Here is a 10,732-nt window from a genome sequence, read left to right on the forward strand (position 1 = left end):
TAACGCACAATGCACAAAGATGGCAAAGATTTTCCTGTAAGACCTGCTGCAGTTAAAAAAAGTTAAACAGTTACATACTACTTTTATTTTTCTTAACACAACCAGACTGAGAAGTCTAGATAACAAATTACTATTTTAAACTTATAAGAGCTGTTTAAGATGCTCTTAATATACCTGTTTTATTTATTAGAAATGGAAAAACCTGAAGACTTCCAGTTATGTAAGCACTAAAAAACTGTATTTGAAATAATACGCCTTGCAAGTTCCGTGAAGGTTTTGTTCGTTTGTTTTTGTTTTGTTTTGTTTTGGTTTTTTTAAATGCAAAAACACATGCGGTAGAATTAACCCCTTAGTATAGCAGTGTGCTTTCTTTTTGAGCAGTTTACAACAGTATAATTTATCAAAGAGATCACTACAGTTATTTTTAATAACACATGCAAAAGTTTTAGAAGAGTGGGATTATTTTTTTTAACTTTAAAAAAAATGATTTGTCCTTTCTTCCTTATAGAGAGATGAGGGATCTTCTGTGCTAACCTAATGGCAGATCTGATCACATTGCCCTAGCTCATAATCAATTATTTTAGATTAAGAGCTGCTGAAAGTACAATGAGTTCAACAGAAATTTTCAGTTACACTACATATATATTAAGCCCCAAGTCTGTTAAAGAAAACCGAGTTTTCTGTTGGCCACATCAAGGCAAGAGCTGCCCTCAATATGAATGAGAAATAAACAGTACCTTCCAACATCTGACCTGGCCTTCTGGCTTTCTTCTCCCATAGTTTTTCACGTTAGAATATGAATATAATTTACCCAATGGGTCATTAATGATACCCGTCTATTACATGAAGGACCTTCAGGTACCAGACAGCTTGCAGCTGATTACAGAAGTGGTAACATGCTGTGCTCATTTCTGCCTTTAAAAGACTAAAGACACATATATTAATAGTTGTACACTTTGTTTGGCTTTGTTTGGTTGTACACTTTGTGGCATTCACTCTTATTAGCAATCCATCATAGTATGACAAGTTTTGAACCCACAAATCATCCAATGTACAGAGCAGAAGTCTAAGTTCCCTGAAAAAGCCTTTTCTAAGGAACTTTATTTGTCTCATTTCTTGCAGCAAGACCTTTCAGCTGACTAGGTCTTCTAAAGATATGTAGGCACTATCGGGAGCGTAAAACTAACTATGAACGTTGTATCTCGTGCACCTCATATGGAAAAAGAAAAACACACAATTTCATAGCAATATTTTCACTGACACCAAATCTGAAATCTACAACGTGTACCTGCAATATAAGGTAGCAACCAGTAGTCACCCAGTTTTTCACATGGTCCAAATTATGCTGGCCTAAACCACGAAGAGACAAATTTAGCAACATACTCTGACTGACTTCATTGGTATAAAAATACAGTTCCTTTCTACACACAGCTTCATGCAGTTCAGTTGATCCAGAAGTATGCAAAAAGCTTAGGCTTATTCAGGCCTCTTTCATGGAAAGGGGAACTTGGGACAAAGTCATACTTCAGTGTCACAGCCTTTTTGTGATGTAAAAATCCTCTCTCAAAGTTCATCATAACTTTAATTAGCCTTCTAACTTGTGCATGTTCAATGCAGTTGATTAGCAGAAGCTATTTTGGTTTAATGTAGCAGCACTCTCAAACAGTAGCATTTATTATGGGCACACAAAGAAGTTATTTTTGACAATAATATAGAGGAAGAATATTTGATATATAATTTACATAAAGCTGATAAGCCAAAGTATAAACAGTTGGCTACCTTTACATAACAATTCTGAATTTATGATTATGCAAGAACACCTTTATTTTTTATAGTGGGCTTTATTTCTCACTTTTATTTAATGTAGTCTAAGTTTACATCTCTGTAATCATGCTGTTTTCATGCAAACACTATAGTCAGATCCAAGATAAATTGTTGAGAATTTAATACAATTGCATGCTTAGTAACTATATGCTCTAAAGGCACATACAAGCACCAAATCAACCATTACTTCAGATGCATACAATTACAACTATTCCTTACAATGCTTTCAAAGTCTCTACATAATCCCTATTCAATTCCCTTTACTTTTTACATTTTCAACAACACACATAAATAAAAAATGGAATTGGTGTCTGGTGGACAGTAAAGTTAGACCCAAGACTTCTGTTGACTTGAAAAAGAGGTAGATATTGAATTCCACTTAGTCCAAGTGACATTAACTCCCACTCTCCAGCCTGGGAACATATAATCACTACTACAAGGGTCCTTTTCCTTATAACAAGAGCCTTCACTTGGGATGTTTCATTCACCTAAAAGGCATAAATGAAGAGCAAAAATAGATCAATATTTTTGTAGTTCCATTCTACTCCTCTCAGGAGTAGACTCAGGGCTTCCTGACACAGTCCAAATTAAAGAAGGTTGTTTGAGTTAGCTTTGCTTTAATTTGTCCTCATTTGTAAAACTCTTCAAGACATCTGCAGGAGTGGCGTTACATAAATGTTAATGACTGATTGAGAATATGACGTGGTCTGGGACAAAGCACACAGTCAGGTTGGAGATGTACATATACAGTTCTAATTTTACCTAGAGCACAGGTTCATATCTGACAGAAACAGTCATGAATCTACAAATTCAAAGGGAGCCTTGAAAGTTACCACCAGTTATAGATCCCTTCCAATAGGCTATAAAGACTTTAGAGTACAGACAAAGGGTACTTAAAATCTCTATGGTAATAATACATGTAAATTAGCTACTTGTCTGCTTTCTGAGAAAAGCAGGTGAATCTATATATCAGCAGACACATGTTTAATTTGGCCTGCTTTTCTCCCCCCTCAAGAATACTCGTGAAGTCAAAGATGTATCATTTACATCTGAATTTTGCCTCTTCTGAAAGTTTACATTTTATTTTATAAAGAAATCCAAAATAATAGAAAATTGAAGTGCCTAGAAACTTAAATATAAAGCTTATACACAAGCTATTAACAAAGCTCTTAACACTAGATCATACGTATGTCATATGTATTACATAAAAGACATTCTGAGTTGCCTAAAACTGTAGAATAACCCCAAGAGATACACCACACAGAACACTCATGTTTATTTTCTTCAAATTAAGCATGTCAAAATTTGGAATTTTATAAACAGTCCTATGGGGACAAGAAAACTAAAGATTGTGTACTACATTTCATTAGTATGTCATATATTACCCCTTTTTTCTATGATGTTTGGATCAGGAGACTGCTGGATTATTTGGTGAACTCATACACAACAACCCTTTGTTCACCATACAGAAATATAATTTTTAAACAGATTTTGTATGCTAATAAACTGCAAGTTGCTACAATACACAAAAAAAATGACAAGCTGAAATTCCTTGATGGATTTTTGATGACTTCAGTTGAGCACTGTCTTTTCTTAACCACTTTATTTTCACCATTACCAATATTGCGTTAAATCTAATCCATGGTGAAGTTAGATGGTTGAACCAACATTGATTCAGAATTCAAGTATCTGCTGTTAAGCACTATATTAGAGAATAACCCATTCTTCTTTTGGTAGAACAGTAGAACAGCAAAATCCTTGAAGTTTGGACAAGCTCTGCAGGGGAGGGGAATCCCATATCAAAATAGTCAGATTCCCTATTTTACTAGTTAGTGTTCCATATGGCCACAGATCCTGAAAGGTTTCTTTACTTAGAAATGGTACAATCCCTTGAATGTTCATTCTTTTCAAATAAAAACTCAATTTTAACACGAAAGCAAAACCAAAAAGCCCTATTTAGGTGTAGTGCCACTGTATTATACATGTTTTCTGTGTTTCACAAAACATTGTCACATGACCGATATTTCCTGGCATTCCAGTCAAGAAATTGGACAAGTATTTTTCTCTTTTTAAGCATGAGTCCTTTTAAATAATTTCATTTAGTACACTTCATGGGAAAAAAAAAAAATACATATCACTGACTTCAACACAGAATTTTTTGTAGAGTAGTTTGATATATTGAGAGAACTCTTTGAAAAAATACTCATGAATTGAGTAGCTCTTTCATATAACTTATGCAGGTTTTCACTAATTGACAGAATGAGGAACTGGTAAAGAATTTTTAAAAAATTGAACAGAGAGTGACAAAAAAATAATGAAATAATTTGGGAGTCATCATGGTAATGCTGTATGTCTCAGCTAGGATGTACACCACTTCAACGGGTTGCCTGATGGGATGTTTTTTATTAGCCATTGTTTGTTGTACTGCCAGGTGGCCGTGTTCCAGATTTTGTTTAAAGTCCTTAAAGTTACTGCGATTGAAAAAACAGGAAATAAATTATAGGCTAGATCAGGTAATATAGATGTACTGCACATTCAGTGATATTCAAGGCAAATTTATTGGACACCAAGAAACCTGTGAGTGGACATGTGTAACACAAATGGTACCACCATAGGAGTACAAAGAGAGCAGCTGTCTGCTGTAGAGACAAATTATTTTCATTTCATAGATTTGGCTAGGTTGAAATTACTCAGTTACTCTGAGTTAAGAAAAAAAAAAAACATCTTACTGCTGTTTCATCTTTGCCACTCTCATGTCTCAAGCTTCACAACTTCTAAGTTTACTCCGTGCATCCAAGTTGTCAATGATATATTTTAAAATGAGTAGCTTGAAATGTTTGGCTACCTGGGGCCAAAGACCCAGCAGGTCAGCAACAGACACTGTTGGGAGACTTTTGCTGGAATTAAAACAAAACAATCAAGAGGAAAGTGTCACGGGTACCATGAAAACTTATTAGTTCTAGCACACATATCCCTGCAGATCACAGCGACCTCAATCTGCTTAAAAAATGGCTTCCTTGGGCTAGCCAATCTTTCTGTTAAATAGGTCGGCCTTCCCTGGAGCCAAGATCTGCCGCCTTCTGCATGGATTATTATAAGAGCACAGGCAGTATTTTGTGCTCTGACAATTTCCAAATAAAAATCAGTCCTACAAAGGCTGAGATTGTTTATTTTTCCTTAGGGCATTCAGTTGTTCTGATTAGGGACAGAGCAGAAGAAAAGCTGGATATTAAAACAGCAAAGCTGTTGTGAACCAGAGGTGTTATTTTTAGTTTAATTAACAAAAGAGGAAGGAAGGAACACATAAAGGAAAATAAATCATACAACACTTAAGATATGCAGACAAGGATACACTATGTGACCTACCAGGAAAGATCACTGTGATAAAGCCACAGAGATAGCAAGAAAAACATCCTGCACAGCTCCAGAGTAGAAAAATGTAGAAAAAAATAGTCTATTACAATTTATGACACTGCTATCCAACTTATTAACTGTGCAGCCATATTCAAAAGACACATTTTAAGATACTTCAAGCTTGTAAGTTACTAACAAAACTAAAGATACTCTGTTTACATCCCACAAAACTCTCAATCTTCCATAATTACGGAAACACCAAAATGAGTGAATGCATCAAACAAAATACATCTGCATTCACCACATTTCACACTTACCTTTTTCCTTGGAGCTTCTTGGCAGTAGAAAGAAGACCTCAGACTACTCACACATTCCAGACTGTCAGGCATCAAGATAAGGAAAAGTTTTATTTGCAGCTTGTCCTGTGTACAAACTAGCAAGTTCATACCACAGCACCCAAAGGTCACAGTTAAAACTTCGGACAGTCACTGCAACAAATAAATGGAACCTCTAAATTTCTTCCTCAAACTTAGATCACTTAATAGCTGAGATTACACAATCTTTACCTTAAAAACCTTGTTTCCACCACAAAAAACCCTCCTGTTCCTTTTTATAACCTCTCTGGGGTCAACAACAGCACCTGCTTTTATGGCTCAGTGATAATTACCTTGCATCTGCATACAGGGTTCAAGCACTTGAAACCAAAATATGTCAAGAGAGGAGTCCAGTGTCCCCCAGGGCAGGGTCTTCAGGTCTGCCGTGTTACAAACAGCTAATGCATATTATCAAGTTTGCTATAATCTTTTAGGCTAGATTAGGTAAATGTCAGAATGTTATTCTTGAGTTTATGAATTATTCAGAATATCTTACAGTAAAGCTATTATTGGCACCACTGTGACCTGAAAGTAGTTCAATGTTTTTGAAAGACTATAAGTGAATTTACCCCATCTGGATGAATATTTCTGTGATTTTCATAAATATGATCGTTCACATTTCATTAAAATGTTAAATAATACAGACATTAAAAAGCCTGTTTTGTGCTGGAGGTGTACCTAAAGCTGTACATGAATTACCAAACACTCTGATTTTTAAAACTCATCCAAAAAGACATGAAGAACCAGAAGTAGTATTTTATCTCAGCCAGATTCTAATTCTGGTTCCCTGTCTTTGCTTTTACCCTTTCAATTTTGGTTAAGCTATTTATTTGCATATTTTTTTGTGGTCTTTTTGTTGGTTTCTGGAAGTTATGAACATACAGCTCTCCATTTTATAGACATATTTGCCATTAAGAAGGATATTATGTAAGGCTTCAATATGTATACAGGAATCAATTGAATGCTTTCAAATACTTCACCTTTGCTAATCCTTAGCACTGTCTGTAATTGCCGTGACTAATCCCAGCTAGTCACTTGGGATTATTTCTGCTTCCTAACAAAGTGAATCATGAGCATTCAAAGAATATTCTCAATTCATTGGATATTAATATTAGCAAAATTGTTTTGTACCATGATTGACCCAGGCTCACAAACTCAGAGAAACTTCCTGTTGTTTGGCTTTAGAAATCAAGGTTTGGATCCCATTAACAGCTGTGCTTCAAAACATTATTTAGGGTGCGGGGAGAGAAGAGACAGAGTAGAAAATAACACAGAAAGAACAGTGGCTGCACCTTTTATGAGCCCACTCCAAAGCACCCCAAGACAATCCAAAATAGCAGAAACTAAACACCTTTTCAATATTATGACAGAAAAGTTAAGGTATGGAAGAAGGAGGAGGGGTGGAAAAATTTCAGGCACAGATGATCAAAAAGGGATTCTTAGCACACAGATAAAGAAGGCTCTTTTTGCAGGACAAAAGTGGTAAAACCAGACTGCAAATCAGTAACAAACTGCTTAAGAAGACCAACTTTAAACTACAGCTATTAGCAGAGGAACAATAGCTAGAGCATTTCCAGCCAGCTGTATGCAATGGTAAAGAACTATAAAATAAACTGGCAGCTGTCACCTTAGCTGTTGTCAAGTATTACCTGATAGTCCACCATAAAATGAAGCGCTGTAGGGTTTTTTTTGTGTTTTAGACAGGCTTTCTTTTCCATTATTAGTTGCAACTATCTGACTGAAACGCTAAACCAATCTATCAGGCTAAGCAACAAAATAAAGATTAGTAGATCAACCTGTACCTCTTCTCTTTTGCATTAGCCATTTCTCCTAACATCTAAGAAATATTTATTTCTGGAAGGTTAAAGCAATTCTAGTTAACGCTATAAATAAAGGAATTCTCATCCATACCATAGAACTTCACGTTATACTTTCACATTCCTAAAACAAAACAAAACAATAAAAAAAAAAAAAACAAGCTAGCAAATAAACCCACCACAAATGTCCAGCAAAATGTCCTACAAAAATAATTTGAGGCTACAGCTATAACAACAAAAACTGCTGCAGATGTTGCATATTCTGTTTAGGTCAACTTACACCTGTAATTCCAGAGGCGCTACTGCTACTACTACTACTGGAACACTTTCAGAATCAGGAAAACAGTTTTATTGATATCTCACACAGAGAGATGATTAAGAAGGTCTACACTTTTAGTTAAGGATTGTTCTGAAACCGGTTCCAGTGGCAAGACTTTTTATATATGTATATGAATTTCTGCAGATTAAATAAAGTTGAGAAAACAGTTTCCCACAAAAAAAAAAAAAAAAAAGGCAGAAGTTCACTAATAGTAAATAAAGAACAATAGCTTGAAAATTTTGAAGAGAAACCCTGAAAGCTTCAATTTGGTCCAAAGTACTTGCTATTAATTAGGCAGGAAACAAGAGGAGGGAGAAATACACAGTGACTGCTATGAGTCATCTTTACTGTAGCTCAGAGACTATGCCATGCATCTGGCAAACAAGGAAGAAAGGAATTTTATGAGGGTGGCAGAAAGATACAAAGCAATATGAAGCCAACAGACAGGTCATTTAATAAACTCATGTTGTTAAATAATTGAAAACCACTTTGAACCTAGAAGTCCCCTTGCGTTTACTGCTAATATGCTGTGGTTTCACTGCAGAGGAGGAGCTGAGGGACAGCTGCATACACTATAGTAATGCCTCCATCCCTGATGCATTACCAAGGAACTTGTGTTTTGAGTATAGACAATTCATATCTACATCTAACAATGGTGACAGACAGATGTGGCTAGTTCCACAGTCCTTACTGAATGACACCAGGGAGGAGAATCCCTCTTGAGTTCCACACTAGCAAAGCAAACAGGAAGGAGAGTGGGAGGTGCAACTGTCACTCTCATATAGATCTTCAACAGAAAATGAAGGTGGTGGAAGTGAGATGAAAATAAGACACAGGTGACAACCTGTCTCCATCATTAGATGGTGCCAGATGCTTTGAAGGAAGGCAACAAAATTCTTAAAAAGATAAATATATATTTGGAATAACCTGCACAACCGAGAAGCTCCCAAGGATCTTTCCACATCTCAGAAAAAGGTTCAGTTCTGTGTCTGTAGTTGGGAATAACAGATACATGGTTGTGTATTGAGAAAATTACTAGGTATCTGAAAGAGGATAGGACTGACCTACTGGACTTTTTTCTATGAGAAATCTGACAGAAAGATATTGCTGTATTTCTTTAAGGAGACTGTTTGATTTTACACCTGTTACATCCCAGGTTTAATATCGCTTGGCTTAGTTGTTACAATGACAGTGAATAGCACTTGATCAGAGCAGCTTTTAATATGTGGCAGGAAATGTATATAGTAAACCAAGCACTCCAGCTTGATAAAAGAACAAAACACAACATGTTGAACAGCTGGACACTTATTGTCTTTTTAGACAAACAAACAAGAAAAGGAAATTTATGAACAATCCAGAAATATTTAACGTTGGAAGGGGGTAAATGATCAAACCCACTCAGTATGAAGCTGCTGAAAACTCTGTATTTAGGTTCAGCCCAAACACCTCAGAAGTTTAGATGAGTTTTGGTAAATGAAGATTTTTCTTCTAATACTTATTCATAGGTAATTTCCTGAACAGTGTTAACCCTGCCTCTCCCAGAACACAAAAGGAACAAAAGGCTGCAAAAGGAACCTGTCTCTGTCTCAGACTGTACCTGACTTTGCTTACCTGACTTGACTGTTGGCTAACCCACACACTGCCAAAATTTAGAGTGAGCAACATGACATTCTTGAGCTGCTTTTCCGTCAGTTTCTTACTTGTTCTGATTATAAATGTCTTCAGTTGTGAAAAGACATGAAAGGAGACTGGAAGATGTCTGAGACAAGATTTTAAAACCATCTGACAAAATTAATATATGCTGTAAAAAGCTGAGGTCTCTTCATTTAGATTAAAAATATCAGCCATGGTAGGAACAGCAACTGCAACCAACAGCAGAAAGGCAGACAGACTGTTGGCCATCAAGCATTTGAGGCAAGTCTATATAACTAGAGACTGATGAGATTATCTGTTTTTTTGAAGAAGACTGACATAGAAAGCATGCATCCTGTTATTGTGCAAACATTAAAAAAAAAGCAGACACAACTATTTTCAATGCAAAATGATTTATCCACACAATTACCACGGAGAAGATCTGTCTCATCCTGCTTTCTCCCCAAAACTGAACTGCACAAGTAATGCATGCTTTCAAACACAGTGAGGAATTCAAATGAAATTAAAAATGCCTAGGGCCTTACCACCTAGCCTGTAAAGGCAGCTTGTGTTCCTTATGACTGAGTGACAGAAAGCTCTCCTGTTGCCTCCTGAAGCAGAGGAAGAACCTTCTCCCTGAGGTGATGGATACAGCCGGGAGGCTGAGTCCTGCCGTCCAGCTTCACCACCTCTGGTCACTGGTCAGGCCCATGGCTTCAGTTTTAGATGGGGACAATCAGATTTCCTATTAGTGCTCAGCTGCTGGAGTCAGATACAAGGTGGAGTGAAGCTATGTTTTTGTCTGAGACTGTGGGTGGTGCCCACAGAGCAGCTGCGGACCAGGAGGTGGTTGCTGTTAGAAGTGGTAAAAGATCATTTAACCTCTCTCTACCACCTGGAGAGTTTTATAGAATAAAAAAACAACACAAACTTTAGGTGGGCAGCTTTTCAGTGTTACAAGTACTAAAAGGCACCTATGTTTGCCTCTAGGTTTTCACACTGTTTATTGCCTGGACTTGGCAAAATACTCCAGTGAACCGTCCCATCAAAATATCTCAGCTAAAAGTGCTGAAAATTAATCCCCTAGCTAAGCACTTCACTAAATTAAAGTTTAGTGTAACTCTAAGTATTCCAAGTGATTAAAAAACATAGAGCAAGATAAAAACCCAAATATATATGATGATCTGTAAAGAGTTTGGTTTCATGAAAATGTAAATGTTCAAATGCACAGAAAAGATGATTAAAACCAGAAAAGACAGCTTGATCATAAATATATATAGTAACTACACAGCAGTGACTGACAATAGTACATCTATTTTCCAGAACATTTAAATCAGCAAAAAGCCAAGATACGATATTTAAATGAGTCTTTATCATAAAATGTATCTTGAAAGTTCTGTGGAAGAATAATA

At 36.2% G+C, this 10,732-nt stretch overlaps 1 long non-coding RNA gene across 1 annotated transcript; it reads right to left on the reverse strand.

The window, feature by feature from the left end:
- Positions 1 to 1,524: 1,524 nt before the first annotated feature.
- On the reverse strand, positions 1,525 to 10,358 carry LOC110365415 (uncharacterized). The gene is made up of 3 exons (XR_002424889.2): positions 9,866 to 10,358; positions 5,496 to 5,556; positions 1,525 to 2,312 (listed from the first exon to the last, which is right to left on the reverse strand). It is a non-coding gene; the product is annotated as an uncharacterized LOC110365415 (long non-coding RNA).
- Positions 10,359 to 10,732: the final 374 nt, after the last annotated feature.

This window comes from Columba livia, chromosome 1 (assembly GCF_036013475.1).
Source record: "Columba livia isolate bColLiv1 breed racing homer chromosome 1, bColLiv1.pat.W.v2, whole genome shotgun sequence".
Taxonomy (NCBI): domain Eukaryota; kingdom Metazoa; phylum Chordata; class Aves; order Columbiformes; family Columbidae; genus Columba; species Columba livia.